This window comes from Lepisma saccharinum, chromosome 3 (assembly GCF_977018435.1).
Source record: "Lepisma saccharinum chromosome 3, izLepSacc3.1, whole genome shotgun sequence".
Lineage (NCBI taxonomy): Eukaryota > Metazoa > Arthropoda > Insecta > Zygentoma > Lepismatidae > Lepisma > Lepisma saccharinum.
This window is the reverse complement of record NC_139231.1, coordinates 105,850,553-105,871,594: the sequence shown is the minus strand read 5'-3', so window position 1 is coordinate 105,871,594 and position 21,042 is coordinate 105,850,553. Positions and strand designations below refer to the sequence as shown.

The 21,042-nt window shown below is 37.3% G+C and overlaps 1 long non-coding RNA gene across 2 annotated transcripts; it reads right to left on the bottom strand.

Moving 5' to 3' along the window:
- Positions 1 to 565: 565 nt before the first annotated feature.
- LOC145985274 (uncharacterized) lies at positions 566 to 20,038 on the bottom strand. Of its 2 annotated transcripts, none has more exons than XR_014441412.1 (3): positions 19,869 to 20,038; positions 13,873 to 14,047; positions 566 to 750 (listed from the first exon to the last, which is right to left on the bottom strand). It is a non-coding gene; the product is annotated as an uncharacterized LOC145985274 (long non-coding RNA). The 2 variants fall into 2 exon arrangements; XR_014441413.1 differs by lacking the exon at positions 566 to 750 and adding an exon at positions 6,711 to 7,027.
- Positions 20,039 to 21,042: the final 1,004 nt, after the last annotated feature.

Below are 21,042 nucleotides of genomic sequence, written 5' to 3'. Positions count from 1 at the left end.
AATAGCAAGTGTGAAAAGAAGCAGCCAAAGTCGACTAACGGTAGAAGAGAAATTACAAACTAAGCAACTTTGGAGGAAATGTGAAGTGCATAGACTTATATTTCATTACATCTTGAGAATATGTAAATGGAAAACTTCTCATTGTAATCAAGTAGTGTCTACTTCTGAACTTCCAATGTTTGTTGAAAGTGCAGAAGATTCCTCTCCGCTCCTGTTACATAAAGTGAGCCAAGAGTGTAACACATCTAAGGATCATGAACATTTCTGGGTTGTAAGTTACTTTTCCTTTGAAAGTCTAGAGAGATCCTTATAATGTGGGAATCATTGCAACCTTTGATCCTTGTCATTAGTGGATGTTAGACAGTATTGAGCCACTTCCGGTGAACAGAAGTTACCTACTTTACTAATCCTGTATCAAAAAATGCAAATAAAACATTTGAGGGTATAAAGTGTTTAAGGTGGGAAAAGGTTCAAATTTTTCTTAAGTTGGATTAGGGTGATTTTTTTTAAAGCATTTTTGGTCCAAAATATCACTACATTTTAGGAATTTTTAGGATTTTTTATTTTTAAGTAATTTTAGTAATTTATTATTTATTTTGAACGTTAAAATTTTTTTAACAAATATACAACAATGTTTGAGCCCCATACCCATCACAATTCCAGTTTACATCCAAATAAATAATCACTTCTGGAAGATATTCCTCTTCAGAAGAAACCATCCCATGCCAACAGTTCCACTGGGGCTATCACCTGAAATTTGAGAGATGTGTGTAAGAGTATTTGATTCACATGCATTTAAATTTGTAATACCTGTTTAATAATTAGTTTTGATTCAGAATATTGTTACTACACTTATTTTAAAAACTTCAATTTCTTGCATGTTTTTACTCTGGCAGTTCAAAATGAGCCTCTTTTATGCTTTGTTTACAAGTAGCAGCCATCTTTCATCACAATTTGCAGTTTCTAAAGTTTGCCACTGTTATGAAAGCATTCTTTCCAGCAAAACTTCAATTTTCAATTTTTGAAAGACAATTGAACTTTGAAGGAATTTTTCAAAAAGGAGTAAATTATGCCTTATGCAATTTGACTGTTGGAAGAGATATGGATGAGTAAAAGGGGGACTCCCTGATGGTGTGGTGGTAATATTGCCTTTAAATCAAGAGGTCCTTGGATCAATACATGGTGGAGTCACAACATAGTGGTTCGGATCCCGCTTTAAACTATTGCTCCAGTCCTGATTATCCCCTCTGTGCATAGTGTGGAATTAAAAATTAGTAAAAACTACAGACTTGATCACTGATCTAAAATTTATACTTTGGCCCATACTGACTCCTAAATCTGCAATTTTTTCCAAATTTTGTGACACCCAATAAAGTTGTGTACTTTGGTAGGTTGTTACTACTATAATAAGAAAAAATAAAATCTCAGCTGGAGGGTCAGAGGAAGAATGAAATATGTCCAAGTAAAAATTGGTTAATTTATTACCAAAATTTTAAAACTGAGAAAATTAATGCATAAATAACTTGTTACTGATTGACCAGTTCAGGAGATAATAATGCTTAATTTCCTGCACTGTGCAAACCAACTTATAAGGGAGGGAGATGAGCGTGTATGGATTACAGTTAATACTATTTTAATATTCTTTAAATATGGTCTACATGACCCATCAACGCACAACAATGCGCTATTCTTTAGCACATTCTTGCTTCTATTTTCCCTTAAGGATGGACCAATACAAAATTTACCAATGCGATATAAAATTATAAATGGTTCATTGACCTCCTTAATAGATGTATGTTACATGTGAAAACTTTTGCAATGCAAAAGAAGTTGTTGGACATTTACTTTTAAAAAATATGGAACAGATATTACATGTTTATAACTATAAAAATGTTAACAAAATTGCAATAAATTGTAATATTTATAGATAGATCAGACCAATATGCCTACATCGACTAATACCGATAGAGTACTGATTAATCTATAGCAACCATATTTTCTTTTGAATTGGTCAATTAGCAACAAATTATTTAAAATAAAACATATTTATGTTGACAATACTTGGACTTGTTTCTGTACTTAAAATGATTTATCATGAAGTAATATTTACTTTCAGCTTTAAAAATTCTGCTAATAATTTTTCCTACCACATATTATTCATCCTTTGAGTCTACTCATTGTTACCATAAATACTGTCACAACTTTGATGCTGCTTATTTGTACACCTGGTAGTCAAAGTAAACACATTCTATGGTGGGAACACATTGGTCACTGTTAGTTCAGCTTTCTTGATAGCAATTACAAAAATCATGTGGCAGGTTGGGAAACTAAAAATCTATATCACATAACCCAATGCTTTTTTCCCTTTGAAGCCTGTGAAGCCTGTGAATGGATAGCCACAAAAGCATAGAATTTCAGCGGAGCTATTATGGAGAGATGATTTAGTATTTGAGCAATACCCTCTTGCAGGATTTGACACCAGCTCATAAGGTTCCAATGACCCAGCAAGAGCTTAAGATCCCCTTCTGATTAGACACCTGGCAGTCTTAACCTTAAGACCACAAGACATGGTTTCTGCTTCACGATAGTGAAGCATTCTCTTATGAAGGTAAGGCAGTGGTGGATTTCCCTCTAAAAACACTGCATAATACAATAAGTGACCAGAGAGAGTTACGGCTTCTGTGCAAAACATATATGCATGTAAAATATATTATTAAAATATCTCTCAGTATTGTTGCAGTATTTACTTAACTAGGTAAAACTTGAAAATTTTACCACTTACTATAATTATATAATAGCAACCAAACAAAACACAATTTTATCTCTTGTCCCAGCAGAGATATGGATACATAATTAAAACTAATTGCAAATTTAAGAGTCTGTAAAGACTAAAATATTAAAGCAGGCCTGTGATCAAATCTAGCTTTTACTCATTCATGTCTCTCCAACAGCTAAATTACAACACACTTACTCCCTTCCTTCCCAAAAAAATTAAAATCTGAAATTATGTTGAAATTTCAGAATTAAGGATTTAACAGTAGCTGAGATAATCCAATTTACAGAAAGCAGGCCACTACTCAAATAAAAAATATGAAAGTAGGGCTAATTTGAACTACCTTTTCAAGGTAACAACACACTTAGAAATTGCATTAAAGAAAAAAAATAGGTGAGTAACCAGTGCCAACACTTTCCTTTACAAGGAATGACCGCAAATGAGAGCTAGGGCACAGAATGGGACTGTTAGGGAGAATTCACACCGAAGAAACACGCGACATGCAACACGAAACACGGGTCGCTTGGAAGCCAACACTCAGTAATCAATGCAACCTTTCGAACCGAAGAGACACGGCAAGATGCACGTGTCGCGTGTCGCTTTCGTGCCTCTCGGCCTGTGCCATTTTCTCAATACAGTGCATCGTGTTGCTTCAGTTTGTTGTCCGCGCATGCTTCATTTTAACGAGCTGTATTTAGACTCTAGAAGAGAGCCCAACCTGCATTATGTTTGATCCTCTAATTTGTTGATATAATAAAGTATCGATATGTACAATGTTTTAACAATGTTTCAAGATTTAAACACAACGTTCATTTCGCTTTATCAAGTTTTTTGATGCAGTTATCTATCGGCTGTAATTTGCATTCAACATCGTGAAAAAAGGCCGTGTTTGGCCATTTACCTGACTGCTTTTATTTGAAAAGGTCAGCTTATGAGGCACTTTAGTCCAAAATATATGAGTCAACCTGGTAAAGTACTCTAGTGCATTGTCTCTCAACCACCGGGCCGCGACCCGATACCGTGCCCTCATATCAACTATACTGAGCTGTGAAATGTTCTGCTGAAACTGGTTGACAACTATCATAATCCCAATATCATATTTGAGTTGTGAGTTTTCGTTTTTTAAGTCCATTTTATGCACAAATAGACTAATCAGAACTGGACCTGCCCAGTGCCTCCCCGGTTATCGAACCCGGGATCACTTAATTACAAGGAGACGACGTTACCACTTTGTCTTCCATATTTTTATATTTGTCAACAATCCTACACACGTAATCAAACTGGGGGTGTAAAGGGTGCTCCTTCCTCCTTCCACGTAGTACACCCTGGACTTCAAACTAACGAGGCTCTGGCGACTGGTCCCATGACCAGTATAATTCTGTGTCGTCCTGTGTTTTGTCCTTATGTGTGCTGAGTGCCTCTTAACAGCCTCAGCTTTTAACCAGTCAGAAAATTTTATTATTTTAATATTTTAGTTACGACACGACATGACAGTTATGTTCGTTTAGTTATGGTAAGAGGCCGGACCCCGCATAAAGTGACAGGTGCAAATTAGCCTAAGTGCTGATGCAACCCAAAATTTTAAATTCAAATTCATATATTCAAATTCAAAATGTAATCAAACTATTATTACTCTTATGATTATTCTAGAATTTATTTATCAATATTTAATTTCATAGGTACATGTTAATTCATGCATAAAATCTTCAATACTGTAAAGATTTACGAGGAAAATTCTTCGGCTAAGGGCATTAACTTAAAAAAAATACCATGACATGGTTTCACGAAGGTTGAGAACCATTTCTCTAGTGTTTAGGTATTCGCTTTATTCAGGCTGGAAAGTCTAGCGTATACAGTTTGATTTCAGTGCATATTATTTCTCAGTTTTCTCATGCAGAACATGCCTCTCCCAAGTTTCAATAACTTGCACAAATTTTACAACGCAGTTTACATGTAACAATGTCTCTTGTTACGTTATTTTCGGGTGACTAATAAACTTGTTAATGCAATTATATCTGTACCATCACGCAAACTGAGTAAGGAAACCAGTGTCGCTTGCCGCGTGCATCTTGTCTCTTCGGTGTGAAACACTCGTGTCGCGTGTTGCATGTCGTATGTTGCGTGTCACGTGTTTCTTCGGTGTGAATTCTCCCTTAATAAGCTTTATGAAGTTGTCAAAAACAGAATCTATAAAGAACTACAAAATATTTACATGAAATTCACAGGACACTAAACATAAACATCTCAATTATTTATGGTGATATTCCGTATAGCTCAACAAAGATGGGAAGAACAGCAGCAAACTAAAGTGGATAGTAATTTGTTTCTCCTTGAAAAAAACTTGAACAATATTAAATATTGTTTCTACTAAAAGAAAATAAAGTAAAGCATAAGGCTTCTGACAAGCAAAAAGTTGATGCTTAAAGTGATGTGAGGTGTTACTCAAAGGAGATTTTTTTGGAGTACGTGATCACTTCTGATGCTACCATTGGCTATTTTATGTAGAACCCAAGTAACCACAATGGTGATTGCCAACGTTTGCCCAACCATGGAATAGTGAGTAAATTTTTTTTAAAAAACTACTTTCTCATGTTAAGACAACTTTCAAGAGTATGTTTAAAATTCTAGTGTAAAATAAATTACATGTAACAGTGTTTCTTTTTGAATATTTCAATCACAGCACATCCCAAGTAACCAAAAGTGGTTGGCCCAACATTGGGCCAACCGTACTAAAAATGGTTGGTGAAACATAAGAACATAACATGGGGAAACAGTACTTTTGGCCGTGGTTCCAATGTTGACCCAATCCATGGTTTTTAAGGTGAGCCAACATACTGAAAACTAAAGAATGGATAGGTTTGTGTTCTGATATAAATACATTTATTGCTAGGTCAAATGTACAGAACAGTACAAATTATTTATGGAAATAAAAATAATACAGCACTTTCTCAGTGCTAGTCATTGTTTTCAAGGTACCGTACCTTCAAGTGGGAGCACAAAAACTTTCTAGTTTACTTAGCTTTCCACCTTTCATGGAATTTAGTCTGCACATAACATTGTTTAACCACTTTTCACAAAAATACCTGTATGAATGTTCTTTTTCTACTAAAGCTAGAGACCAACAATAAGCAATTTCATCCATGGCAGCTGACAAAGGACTGGTGAGTGACTGCAAGTTAAAAATAGCTTCTACTTCATTAAAAAAATATTATATTTCCAGTATGTACTGTGATTGAAATAAATGTCATTTATTTTACACTCTAGAATTTACAGCATACTCTTGAAAGTTCTCTTAGCATGAGCAAGTTGTTTTTAAAATTGATTTTGACTCACTTTTCTATGGTTGGGCAAATGCTGGCAACCACAGTTGGCCCAACGTAAGACCAACGTCAATTGCCAAACAACGTAAAGCCAACCTTTTCCACGTAAAAACTGGCGTTGGCCCAGCAGTTGTGGTTACTTGGGATGCTAATTTTTAATGAAAGTAGAGGCTATTATTAACTTGCAGTCACTCACCAGTCCTCTGTCAGCCACCATGGACGAAAGATGTGTTGGGAATTGCTTATTGTTTGTCTGTTTAGCTCTATCAGAGCCGATGTTATAGTTGTTTTCACGTTCAGAAGACACAACGGCGCTTATGGAGAAACCGCACAGTGTTGCCAATACAGCGCTAGCTCATGTCGCCGGGAAATTATAAGCTTCCTTCACAATGAAGGTGTTACATATTTTGTATATATAATGATAATTATATGTAATTATTAATATTAATATTATACTGTGAACATTACAGTTCATTAGCATGTCATTTTCCCATTAGATTTAATTTAATACACAGGCACATTTAATATTCATTCGCCTCTCTGTAATTATTTCATAGAATAACATTGAGATATGATAATGTGTTACATATATATATAAATTCATTAATGTTACCTTAATCGGGCAGTGGATCAACACCTTCCATCGACGAGTTTTGGGAGGATTGGCCACTGCTGGAAGAATTGCTGCTTAACCTAAGTAGGTCGGCATTCCACATTTCCTCTTCTATCCCTTCAACGTGTCTGCAGTAATTTGACCATTGCTCCTGGTTAACTGATTATTGAAACGCAATGTCTATCAAAGGTACCATTTCTTTCACTTTAAAATTAACGTTATGCCTTCCAACATGCCCTTTAACCTGACTCCATACCATTTCAATAGGATTCAGTTCACAATGGTAGGGTGGAAGTCTACAAACAATTGCTCCACGTTCTTCTGCAATCGAGTCAACATAATTAATATTAAATTGGTGTCGCACAGAATTCACGACACTGAGTAATTTTCTTTTAAGAGAATCATCTGAAAAGGCGATATTTTTTGATTTCAACCATTCCCTAATTTTTTCCTTAAAGGGTTTTAGAAGTAGGAATAGTTTCTAATTTTCTAGTGGTAAGACGCGTTGTCCATAACAATGACCATCCCTGGCTGAATATTGGGCAGCAATTGCTCCTTGACCCACCGTTCAAACCGAACACTGTCCATTTTGTCATGATAGTCAGCAACATTTTTTTTTTTTGCTAAAAAAAACATGTTTAGCCCCCTCTACAACCCCCATCTTACCACCAGCGTGCAGCGTGGACCCCGAGCAGTAGGACCCATGGATAATCCAGCCAAAAAACCTTCTTTAGGAGTTTTTATTGTTTTGTCTTTCCAAATCTTTGGCACAGTATGCCCTACATTTACCAAACTTTCATCTAAGTACACAATATCCCTTCCCTCATTCCTAAATTGTCTCATTTTCCGTAAATATGAATGTGGCCACAATATAATATTGTTTCTGTCAATCATTAGTGCTTTATTTCATCACTTTTCGAATTCGAACCGCATTTCTTTTACCAAATGGTACAACGTTGAATAAGTGAAATTGGGCAAATCATTGTCATCGTTAACTTCCTTCATTACGGCCCTAATTGTAGGGGAAGCATTTTGAAACAGAAATGTGTGAAATTTCCACCGTATAGCACTACGAACGAAGTCATTATACTTCACTGCCCTGCTGGTTTTATATTGAAGCCCATCTTGTCTTTTTCGTGGTGTAGTGACTGGTCCTTTGCCACTTTCCTTTCTTAATCTAAAGAAGGTGCTTTTACTGACACCAGTCGCTTTACAAAGTTCATTAACAATAAACAATTGGCTACGTCCGTAAGACTGCTGTTCTCTCGCCACTTTTAATTATCTTACCCTTTTTCCTACGATCCATTGCGATCACTACACGCGTGATTGTAATGCACGAAATAAAGAGACGTTGTCTATGACAATGACACTTCAGAAATCACTTAAAAAAGTGAAAATCACCGAGTGCTCACACAACTGAAAACACTTTTTCGAGAGAGGAAAAAAGTCGAAACAGACCAAAGCAGATCTCTCACTCAAGTAAAGGGAACCTGGCACATGGGTTAGATTCAAGTTGCAACCCAAACAAACAAATGAGTTATGGCCCACTTGAACTGATAAGAGGTCAATGACTCAAGCAAGGCATGTCATATTTCTATCTTGAAGCCCCATATTTTGTCACGTGTTGGAAAACCTTTCAAGGGATAATATGGTGTCCATGAATTTATGTGTACCTTGGAAACTGAAAGGTGATCTTCATTTCAGTATTAATGTCGACAGTAATGTTTGCGACAGCATTAATGTTGCTCACAGCAGCAGCATTGGAAATAATTGTAAATTACTAAATTTAAGTAATTGCAATTCTATTATAACAAACTGCATGAAGTTAATATTTTTACTGAATGGAAATAAAATAACTCGAAAACTTGGTGGTGATTAGCCAGAATGCTGCGGTGAGTCAGCTCAAGATGGCCAGACAACGTCTCCTTACTTCATACTTCACGCACTGTTCGGGTTAAAAAGAAACTCCAAATGTATGGAAGTAATATTTCTGGGAACCTTGGGAGTGGTTATAAAAAATAATTTCATTATTTTCTCCACAACTTTGTCACTGGAAGTTTTTACTTGGAATTACAGAACAAAAAATGGCCAGCAACGACATTTTCTACTGCACAAATATAAAAAATCTCCACATACTTTACTTGAATAGTTTTAATGCAAATATGCTTTAAAGTGTTGATAAATTCTGAGCACCACCATCACCTATGACAATTAAAAAACAGTGTCAATTTTTTTCATAATGAATGCTTCAATTTTATGGCATGTTTCAACGTTAGGAATGAAAACAAAAATTACTAACTAACTCCCTAGCCTTCTTAAACCCGAAGGTTCATGGCTGCAGCAACACAGGCTTTCCATCTTTCCCTATCTTGAGCAAGTTCTATATACTCTTTTCCATCCCTACCGATTTCCCTTAGGTCCATCTCAACGTTGTCCCTCCTTGGCCTTCCTACAGGTCTCTTACCATCAGGTTTCCCAACAAGAATCCTGTAAACTCCTCTTTCCTCTCCCATTCATGCCACATGGCCTGCCCACCTAAGTAGGAATGAAATCAATATAAAAATTCTCTTTTCACAGAAAATTTGCATTTTTAATTTATCTAAAAATATGTAAGCAAGTTACCAGTTTTTTATGTTCACCATCATATTCTCTACAAAATTTCCTGCAAAAATGCATGTACCGATTTTACGTAAGCTAAATTTGTAAATCCAGAAATTTCACAACAGCGCGCTCGTATTTTCCCCATAAGAAAAGCACTGTCCATAAGAGCCCATTGTGTCTTCTGAACGTGAAAACGACTTTAGTCATTTTGCACCCTGGGTGATGGCAGCATATGCTGTTCCCTTTCAAACACCTCCCCACCCCCCTCATCATTACGCAGCAATGGAAAATTGAAAATCAATATATCCTACGTGAAACATTGAACATAAAATAAATGAGACCTGATACGCAATTGCAATACTATTAAGCACAAAGGGATATCTCGACCACAGCAAAACTTTAAAAATGTGACACTAACTATTTTATGAAAACTCTCTCTCTGGAACTTATCTTAAATGTAACTAGTATTAGGAAAGAAATGAAGGCTCAATTTCATATGTTTACCGTTATTGGCATATGATATATGATTGGATTTTTAAAAGAATTACATGTAATATTCCAGGATCTCCCGCGTGGGTGATCTAATGTCTGAATTTCTTCCTGCATTGTCCCCGCAGGTCCTCCTCCGTAGTAGAGCAGGTTAAGGCATTCACTCGTCTTGAGATCGTTCGCTGCGGGACGGCATCGTTCGAATCCGGCTCTGGTCGGAATTTATTCGGCCTACGTATAGGGCCGGTGGCAACCCACCATCATGAGGAAATTGGGAAGCTCCGAGTGAGTGACCGTAACCCGGTCAAGAAGACCTACAACAATGGCTGGGGGTCCGTCGGGCTGATCACCCGTCACCCCCAATACTGGTCTAAGATCTCCACGCTATAACAGGTGACGAAGGAACAGTGTGGGAGGGAGACCAGCAGTCGGTAGGTAAGCCAAGGCCCTCCAAGGGCTGTAGCGCTGTGGGTTTAGTTTCTTTTTATTGTCCCCGCATAAAGCAGCTCCAGGGTTCACTCAGCCTCAAATTAATGGCTACCTGTGGACAATCCTTGTGGGTAAAGTTGGCCTTAGCATGGTGTTGATCACATCCAAAATTGGCACAAATTGAGAAATGTATGGGGCCCTACCCCCCCCCCCCCCCCCCCATTCCCTAAATGTACCTTCATGGCATGGTGCTATATGCACGGGGAACTTTACCTTGGAAAGTGGAAGGTGGAAAACTAAGTAAACTATAGAAAGTTTCTGCTGCTATCACTTCAAGGTACCTTGAAAACAATGATACCACATGAACGAGAATGTGAAGTATTTTAGTTTATTTTCACAAATAATTTGTACTATTGTTTACATTTGGCCTTATGGAGATCAGTACACAAACCTATCTATACTTTAGTTTTCAGTATGTTGGCCCAATGTAAAACCAACACGTTGGGCCAACCACTTTTGGTCACTTGAGAAATATGTGGTCTGCCAGTTTGTCTCTTGTGAGGAGTGTGGTTATTTAACATTTATTGAATGATGGGTTTCTGTAGATGTTTGTAGATGGAATTTGTTGATGAACAATGGCCTAGAAGAAATTTAGAATGGAATTTAGTGTATCTAAATTTCAGGGGTATGACATGAATCGGATCAGAGAGGTGGTTTATATCAGTAAATGATAGAGCAGACTCAGCATATGGAGCTAAAATTTATAAATTGTGCCTCCCAATAATGAGTGTTAAAGGAAGAAGAAAATTTAATCTTTTTCGTGAAAATTGGTCCCTGTAGCACTCACCAAAGTGAATGAAGAAAATGTAATTTATAATAAAATAAAAAAAATAATGTATAAGCAGTAGTGTTGTCAGTTTATGGACACAATTTCCAGAATTTCAATTGTAACAAGGGATATATCGTTCTGTAATTTCAGTATATAATACCTTTAGAGGTATACTAATGAACAAAAAAGGCAAATAAAATATTGTGCATAATTTTCAAGAAATTACTTCTTACTTGCAGCCACATGGTGCATGCAAATTTTGAAAATTGGGCCTTTGTTCCCACCTCACCCCTAATTCTCACATGCTTGTCTTATTATTACATATAAAATTGAAATTTTTCAGAAAAAAATGGTGGTTTACAGTGGTTGAAAAATCTTCTTCAGAGCTAGGCGCCAGCTCTGAAAATCAGGCGCCAGGAAACCACCTACTAGCAATTGTGCATACTATAAGAAAGTGAGCCGGCCCTAGTGGCAGAGTGGTTAGCACATCGCACTACGATGCCAGGGTGTTCCAGGTTTGATTCCCAGCCTGAACATGGATGTTTGTGAGTGTTCATTCATCATATCACTCATCCCCATCTTCACAAATAAGTCAAAAGTGCCAAAAAATAAAGCAAATCATTCAACCTATAAGAAGCTGAGCATCACTGTATTCAAAACATTGCTAAATCATGTGAGAAAGAGGGAAATGGGGGGGGGGACAATTATGTGACATATAATTAAGGACCCAAAGTTGATGAAAAAATTATCTTCTCTTCTGATCCTTCAAAACAATGCTAAACCTGATATCAGTCCACTTCCCTTCAGTTAGAACCAGAAAACATTTTTAATTTGCATTTTTTGGCTTTCAGTTAATTTTTCAGTATCTTTTGGCATTTGTTAATTTTTAAGGTTCATTTTTCTCCTCACCTGTTGTTTCATGGATTTTAAATGCATTTGCTAGCATAACTTACATATTTAAATTTCCTGACATGGTCCTTTTAGAAAGTTCATCATTAAGGGTATGCGGAACAGTCTCCACGGGACTCTTCCCCTGTGGCACTGTTGCCAACTTAGCTCTCATGGAGCCAGATCTGGCTCTTTCGTGCACTCATTTGGCTGTGAACTGGGGTGCCTGCCCCTGTCTCCCACTATGATGCTATCACTGGTTCCGGCCCACATAGACCAACTTTTGCCATGATTATACATTTTGCACGTGGCGTGATATTGTTACATTGGCTGCATCGTTCCATCCACTCTTATATCCACAGTTAAATTTTTTGAGAACATAACCCTAGGAAGCACTTTATCCAGACTTCGTAAATCTAGCTTCTTGAAAGTCAGTTTTGACTCCATTTAAGATGAAATTTAGCTCTTTTATGTGCATCAGGTTTTGCAACACTGCAAGGATGGCTGTAGGAGGCAAGGAGAAATGCATTGGGCTTATGAGAGTATTATTTGATTTGTTTTCTTCGGAATATCAAACTTCCGATAGAACAGAAAAAGATATCAACGGGAAGAGGGAAGTTTGAAGATGCATTTCACCAGCAAAAAAGCTGAAACTTCCATTTGATTAGCTGTAACTGATGTTGAAGTTGATTCCACATAAAGAATACGTGGGATTACGGAAATTCTTATTCATCATATTTTTCAAACATCGTTAATAATAAACAAAAAAAAATGCTTCCACTGGCAACAAGGAGAGAAATTCATACTCTTGGATACACCCAGGATTTGGCAATGCATTAAATGAAGGGCTCTGATGTAAAACATGGTTAAGTGACCTTTTGGTAATTTTTGAGTTACAAAATAAAATGTGCCATCCTTCAATTTTCGAGTGAAATTGCCATGTCTTACAATTTGCATTGAACTCAGTGAAGCCTTCTGAAATTGGTAAACACAAGACGAAAACAATTTATCTACAGTAGCTATAGCTTCTAATAAACTTTTTTTCTTAATGAACCAGAAATGACCAAAATATCACCATGTTTTATACCCAAACCCTTCAAATAATTAATTGTGGTAAATTTATTTTTCCTCCAGCAAACTTAAAACACTTTGTGTAAAATTTACTTTGAGGTTCTCTTGCTGGCCACTATTATTGCTCTGTGGTTTTAACGTAAAATTAGTTACAATATAAAAAAAAAATCTGATGTACGCGAAACAGGTGGAAGGTCCACTCTGAAAGGAGGTGAATAACAGAAAAACCTTCATTGAGTTGGGGTTTTAAGTCCACTTTATGCACAAGTAAGGCTAATCGGGACTGGACCTATAGCTTAAAGTGGGATCCGAACCACTATGTGCCTCCACCGGGGTATCGAACCCGGTACCCCTCGACTACAAGGTGACGATGTTACCACTGCGCCATCGGGGAGGAAACAGATCAACCCTGTGGTGTAGCATGAAGTAAAAATAAAGAAAACACCATTAGCACTTAATGGCTTTTTCGGTGGTTAAAAACAGCAAACAACGGGTTTTATTGAGTTATTCAACTATTCTCTTTTAATTAATGAAAAAATCAAACTTTCATTTTCAGAGCGAAAAATATTTTTTGTTAATTTATTACCATTTTAGGTCATTTTTAAATAATTTTAAGGTGACTCTACATTAATTTCTTGACATTTTCATCAACTTCCGAGACATACTTATAATGTTCTCAAAATTTCAAACATATATAGTACTATATTCTTACATAAGTATTTCTCATACTCCTGTAGAACATTGCCCAAAAATCTTCACGAATATGTAATGCAGCCTCCATGATTTTTAGCACTGGTTCTACTCAGGAACATTACTGGAAAGTTCATATCCATAGTTTAAAAGTTTAATTAGAACTTACATTCATACTTTGCAGCCAAAATGCTCAATCTTCCTGAGCAATTCTCCTAATGGAACATTCACATTCCAGAGCCTTGCAATATCTGCACCTGGTTGTAACACAGCAGGACCAAAAGGAAATAATTCCAGATGCTGGAGAATCCAATGGAATTGCATCCTTCATGTAGTTAGAATACCTACAGAAGAAAATATTGAAATGAAATTTTCAACCACAAAAAATGCTAGAGTAAAGAGAACACAAGAAATCAGCTGACATTAGGATTGTTGATGAGTTCTTGTGAGTTTTAACGATATGATGAGAATTGGTGTGGTGAAATATAAGAATCATAACTGAAAAGGGAGATAGTCTTCATTTAATTACAAACAAGCGTATTGGACATCAGCTACAGAACCAAATAAGTATATCAAAGACTTGTATTTTATCTGAAATATTTATAAGCATAACTTTACAGGAGAAAGGACACTTAACGCCCACCAAAATTTTTAAGGTTATTAATTTACCCCCTTACACCTGAGGAGCTGAGTAATAATGAGTAAATTTTGTGATTTTGCACACATAGAGAGTTAATTGGGAAATAATTGTGGATGCTATCTTTATCGGATGGAAATTTATTCAACTGTCTCTCAAAGTTTAAACCCAGTTTCAATTCTGCACACTCCACAAGTTACACCAGAAGTTATGTCCATGCTAGTATTACCAATAATTTCGCAATACGATGTATTTATAAATAGCCTGTAATGTATTGCAATATTCCACCATTTTGTTATTTTTACAAATAAAAACATGATTTTGTAGAGTAAACGTTTAAATAAGCAGTTCTTTTTATGGGAAAGCAAATTGCAATCACCTGGTAATTAAGTACGCGAATGAAAAGATTTTCCACATTTGCAATGGAAATAATGTTGTATAAAAACATTTGGTTATCATTATAAATTTATGAATTAGAATTTGAACAACCTGTTTCTGTACTTATGTTATTTCATTACCATTTCTACATCTTGGATAATCAAATGATGATGATGATACATTCATGTCTGAGCAGGATATGAACCTGGTATACATTTATTTCAGAAGAAAATGAATTTTGGATCATGACATACGGAATTATGCAACAGAAGTTAAGGCAATTTTCATGAATGTCTGAAAACAATAAAATTACCGCATGCGACAAATTAAAAATGACTGACAGATTGAAAAGCAAGCCTGAAATGTTGATTTGAACACTTGAAGTATATAGAAATAAGTTTATATATATAAAAATGCAACAGGGGTTGGTCAAGCTGTTATGGAATGACCCTATTTTAAGTGGTTTCTCACCACTACACCATTACACAAAATTATAATAATTAATACCTTTTGACAAAAGGAGATCATATTTCAATTATTCTTTATGGTGTATTTATGGGATCCATACTTTAATAACAATAATTTTATATTTAGCCCTAACCTATTTTTCAGAAGCAGGGGAGGGGGGTAAACTCACTTTCTTGGGATGTGCCATTTTTGGTTCAAAATATTATGGTCACCCTATCCTTTAACATACATTTTTTTAAACTGATTTTGAAATTTGAAGGTGACATTTAGAACTTACAGCCTGTACTATTTTCTCAAAATTTCAAAGAATATTTAATAGTAAATTCTTCAATTACAAATGTATTGCTCATACTTCCTCCTGTACTCCTTGAAAAAAATACTTCCAGAATATATAAGACAGTCTACAGGGTTTTAGCACCGGTCCTACTTAAAGTGAGAATCATAGAACTTAAGACCTTCTGTAAACAAAAGCACGTGTATCATAACAGTGTTGCCAACTTATGACAATACAATTATCTACGTAGCCTACAAGATGCAGAGACGTTCTATTTGTCAACGGACGCGTTATAGCAATGTTTCTCTTAAATAGGCCCTATCACTTGTTGGGAGTTAATTTGATACGTAGCTTAAAAAGAACAATTAAATATACATCTTGGCTGCTCGGTGGCTGAGTGCAAATAGAGACGATTACCCAAATGTGGAAGATAAAGTCTTAAATGTAAAAAATAAAGAACAAAATGTATATTTTATCCATGGGCATCCGGAAGGGGGGCAAGGGGAGCTATGGCCCCCCTGGAAAATGAAATCCAACCAAAATTATATTTTTTTTACATACAATTTAGTTTCAGCCACAATAATGTGTGTTAATTATTGCCCTTGGGGAAAATGTGCCTTGTTTGCCCCCCCTGGAAAAAATACCTTCCTTGCCCCTCCCTGGAAAAAATCCTACGGACGTCCATGATCTTATCCCCTACCGGATGTGACAGTTCAGTACCAAATGATTCTTCTTCTGTCGTCTTATGCTAAAATTAACCTTTGCTAGGGAATTCGATGACACATTGAGATAAATGACGTTTTTAAAACAGCTGTTTATTGATTAAATTCATTGGGGTTTGAAAGTATGATTTATTATTACTATTGCACATAAGTAAGCTGATAGATTTAATTTGATTAACTAAGTTCTTGAATCGTATTCATCGTCTCGGTAACTAATGACATAAAGTGCGTGTCACAGGGTGGGGGATCTACACTTCAATGTCACACATTACAACATGCTCCAGAGTTTTCTTCAACGTCTCTAAAGTTATGCTATCCCAAAACACTCGTATGCCCTTTTCAGCTCTATCTAAAATTCTGGGTTAAGCAGCAAAAACGCAGAGGGAGACTAAAACGGCAACTCAATGAAGCATTGTCACTGGAAAGAAAAGTGGGGGAAGAGGATCGTAAGAGGCAGTCACATTTTATTGCACCCTACATATAAAATGCATATTTGCAGGGTTTTTTTTTTAAAAAAAAAAATTACCATGTTTTTCTTCTTTCTAGAGCGAAGGTGTTCATTTTCAATCAACCTCCACCCATACCCCTCTCGCGTCTTGCCCTCATCTCAACCTCACTGTCTGCCATTGCCCTCCCTCACCCCCACAAGTCTTACAGAGTGTGAGGGTGTTTATGAGGTCTGCAGTCATGAGGGTCGCAATCGATGGTGCACACCTCTGCTATGGTCAGCCCATCTGTGTCCCTTCAGCCCACAGCACCCTCACTGACATCGTGAAATCAAATTATCATGTGTCGACATTTGCCACACCACTTCAGTTTCTTCACCGACTTAGTGCGAAGGTATTGGGGTTGGCAACAACCTAATAGCGGATTTCTTCCGTCGCATATAGTCCGTTTTAAAAAAGCTTGCCAATGCTAGAAAAATATGTAAATTATCCCGAAATATGAATTTTAAAATAGCTTTTCATTAAAGGTTTCTGCTTATAATAATAATACGTGATGATTGAATAAATTACAACTGATCACGTGAGCGGCAAGAAAGTAGCGCCAGTTTCAAATATGGCAACTTCCATGCGTGCAGGAAGGTCTCCGTGTTCTCAGAGTTTCTTTCAGAAACATCGGCAAGGACAGCCGTTGAAAAGTGGCGAGAAGCAGATTGTTCTGAACGTTCATGCAACATTCTGTCGGTGGCATCCTGAAAAAACAGTGAAGGAGGTGGTGAAGTTGGTGTCCGAGTCGAGTGCAGTGGTGTGTCAGCGTCTTCTGTTTTCGGTGCGTTGAAAGAACGGAAAACGACCTGTTCTCTCTCTCTCTCTCAAAAGAGACAGAGAGAGAGAGAGAGAGAGAGAGAAAGAAAGAGGAGAGAAGAAGGAAGAAGAGAAAATGGGAGAGGAAAGAGGAGGGAGAGAGAGAAAGAGAAGGGCTCCTTTCTTCTTTCTCCCCTTCTTTCTTCCTTCTGGGGGGGGGGTAGGGGGGAGGGGATTAACCCCGATGCCCCCTAAAAGAAAGAGAAGATGCCTCCCCGATTGAGAGAGAGAAAGAACATTCTTTTCCTTTTCTTCTCTCTCTCTCCTTCTATCTCTCTCTCTCTCTCTCTCTCTCTCTGCTCTCTCTCTCTTTCTAGAAAGAGAGAGAAAGAAACTTCTTTCTCTCTCTCTATCTCTCTCTCTCTGATCTCTCCTCTCTCTCTCTCTCTCTCTCTCGAAGAAGAAGAAGAAGAAGAAAGCAAGAGAAGGGGAAGAAGTTGGGATCCTCTCTCTTTCACTTCCTTCCTCTCATTCTCTTCCTCGGGGGGGGGGGGGGGGGCGGATGGTAGGGTGGTGCACTGGAAAACGACCGGTGAAATTGTGACTCCCGGGAAGAAACACAACGTTGTTGCTCGTGTGAACAAGTACACAGATTTTGAAATAAGCGCAATACGGCGCAAAGTGCATTCCTATTTTTTTAATAAAGAACTACCCACCGTGCGGAAGGTATTGTCGGATGTTAATAACGATGAGGATCTCCCCAATTTTAGCGCGTCCACGTTAAAGCACCTCTTGTTGGACGTTGGGTTCGTTTATGGGAAGCGAAGTCGGCAGACAGCACTCATCGACAGGGACGATATTGTTTTTTGGTGCCAAAAATACCTCCGGTCCATAAGGGAACTGCGAAAGCAAGGTAAGTACATTTATTACTTGGATGAGACGTGGGTAAATGCAGGACACACTGTGAGCAAGGCGTGGCACGATAGCACTGTCACCTCCAGGAAGAAAGCTTTTCTCGAAGGACTGTCAACCGGAATGAAGCAACCGTCAGGAAAAGGCAAGAGGCTCATCATTGTTCATGTTGGAAGTGGGTTCGTGGACGGTGCACAACTAATTTTTGTGTCAAAGACTACAGGTGACTACCACGAAGAAATCAACGGTGATGTTTTTGAGGAGTGGTTTTCATCTGTTCTGCCAAAACTTGACCCGAACAGTGCTATTGTGCTGGATAATGCTCCCTATCACAGTGTGAAATGTGAAAAGTTGCCAACCACTGAATGGAAGAAGGCTGACATATTAGCTTGGCTGAGCGAAAAAGGCGTTGTACTTCCAGCTGACGTGCTCAAGGCGGAACTTTTGGATCACGTTTCGCATATGAAGCCAAGCTATGACAAATACGTTGTCGACAAAATGGCGAAGAGAGCCGGGCACACCGTGTTGCGTCTACCACCTTACCTTTGCAACCTGAATCCCATTGAAATGATATGGGCTCAGGTCAAAGGGTACGTTGCGCGCAACAACAAGACCTTCAAGTTGGACGAGGTCAAGAGACTGACTGAGATTGCCATGTCTCAGATTTCGGTGCGTAACTGGGCGGACGCAGTGCGGCATGTCATTGAAACCGAAGAGCGGAAATTGTGGGAAGTGGACAACCTGACAGACGATTTAAATTTGGAAAGATTCATTATCCAAGTTAATGCCGGGGAAAGTGAATCGGAAGATAGTTGTGATGAAGATCTGACAGGCATCGAACCTCTCCCATCGGATTAAAGTAAGTAAATATTTTTCCCTTGCATAAATAATGTGAGTTCTTATTGTCGCTTTTTTTCAGTGCTCAAGAAAGAGAAATGAATGGAGATAAACAATCTATTTTTTATGTTTCGGCTTATCTTTGTCTAGTTTCTGCTAAAACTGGCGGGACATTGTTGGACAAAGGAGAGAAACAATTCTCTGCATGTCAACAATGGTGGGCAATAGCTTGGTGGAAGGGGTAGCAAGGAAAAGAAAAGGCTTGAATTTACTGAATCGACTCTCGCTCTCTTAGTTTTACTTTGGCCCCGTCATACTGAGAGAAAAGGGAGGGAGGAGGGACCCGTTAACCCAGTGTAAGATAAATGAATTTTTTGAAGTCGAAAATATGTTCATACCTGTACTTCAAACTTCAACAAGAATACGTAATTAATCACACTTCGAAAATTTATTTTGCTTCAATGTGTAGGGATGTCATAAAACATAGGAATACGTTTTCTTTTCATGTAATGTATTCGGGTGAAATGCGAGTGAACAACAGCATATGATGACTGCGCCCTCCATGAACAGCTGACGCGGAGTGATACGTTACTCGAAGTGAGACGGTTGTTTACAGAGGGTCGGAAGGTTCGTGATTCTTAATTTAGGAACATTACTGGAAATTTCATTAAGAGTTTAATTAGAACTTACATTCGTACTTTGCAGCCAAAACCCTCAATCTTCCTGAGCAATTTTTCTAATGGAATTCACATTCCGGAGCCTTGCAATATCTGCACTTGGTTGTAATACCGCAGTACCAAAAGGAAATGATTCAAGATGCCGGAGAATCAAATGTAATTACATCCTTCATGCAGCTTAGAACACCTACAGAAGAAAAATATGAGAGACTTATGAGTGAAATTTTCAAACACCAAAAAAGCTAGAATAAAGAGAACGCAAGCATTTGGCTGACATTAGGATGCACAGTCTTTCATGTATTGTTAATATATTCTTGAGAGTTTTTGTATGTAATGGTAAAATGGGAAATGGGAATTGGCGTGGTAAAATTTAAGAATCGTAACAGAAAAAATGACTGTTCACTTAATTACAAACAAGGATAGGGAACATCCAATCAGGAACGCACCTTCTCTCTACACTTTCAACGTGCAAAGCAAATGTCACCTGCCTAGGCTACTCACTTCTTTACCCTTGGACTTGCAATTTAATTTACACATGCTACTTACAATGCATCAAAATTGCAACATCAAATTAAAAAATGTGTATGGATTTAGACAAACACATGCACATGAGATTTTTCTTCGTAAAAGCACTACAATTTCATGTATTGAATGTTTTGTCTTTCAACAATATTTCTCCAGTGTCTCCCCGATAGCGCAGTGAGGGAAGTGAAGGTTTCAATTTTTTTTTTCAAGATACTGCCACTTAAATTAAAAATTCACAAGAAAGAGCCAAGTATGGTGGTCAGAATGTGGTGATTTTGGGATGCACAGTAGCAGCTAGAGGGGCAAACTGCTTTGCACCATATCATTCTACATAAGGTTCTGAAAATGGTTCCACATTCTGTTAATCTCAACCTTGTTAAATATTTATGGTAATAATCATGGTCAGAAAAATACAGGGTTTCTGAATTGGTAAATCCACTTAAAAAAAAATCATGTTCATTATCTTTTTCTTTATCAATAACAACTATATGTTTTTTCATACTTTTGTATTCTGTATCATGTGCATCAGAATAATAAACATTTTTGCATTGTTGCTACCTGAATTTTAAAATCTAAAGCAACATGGTAGTCAGCCATATATTATAATGTATTGCATATTTATTTATACTGTTAATGGAAGAGCCTTCAGTAGGAAAGCCACT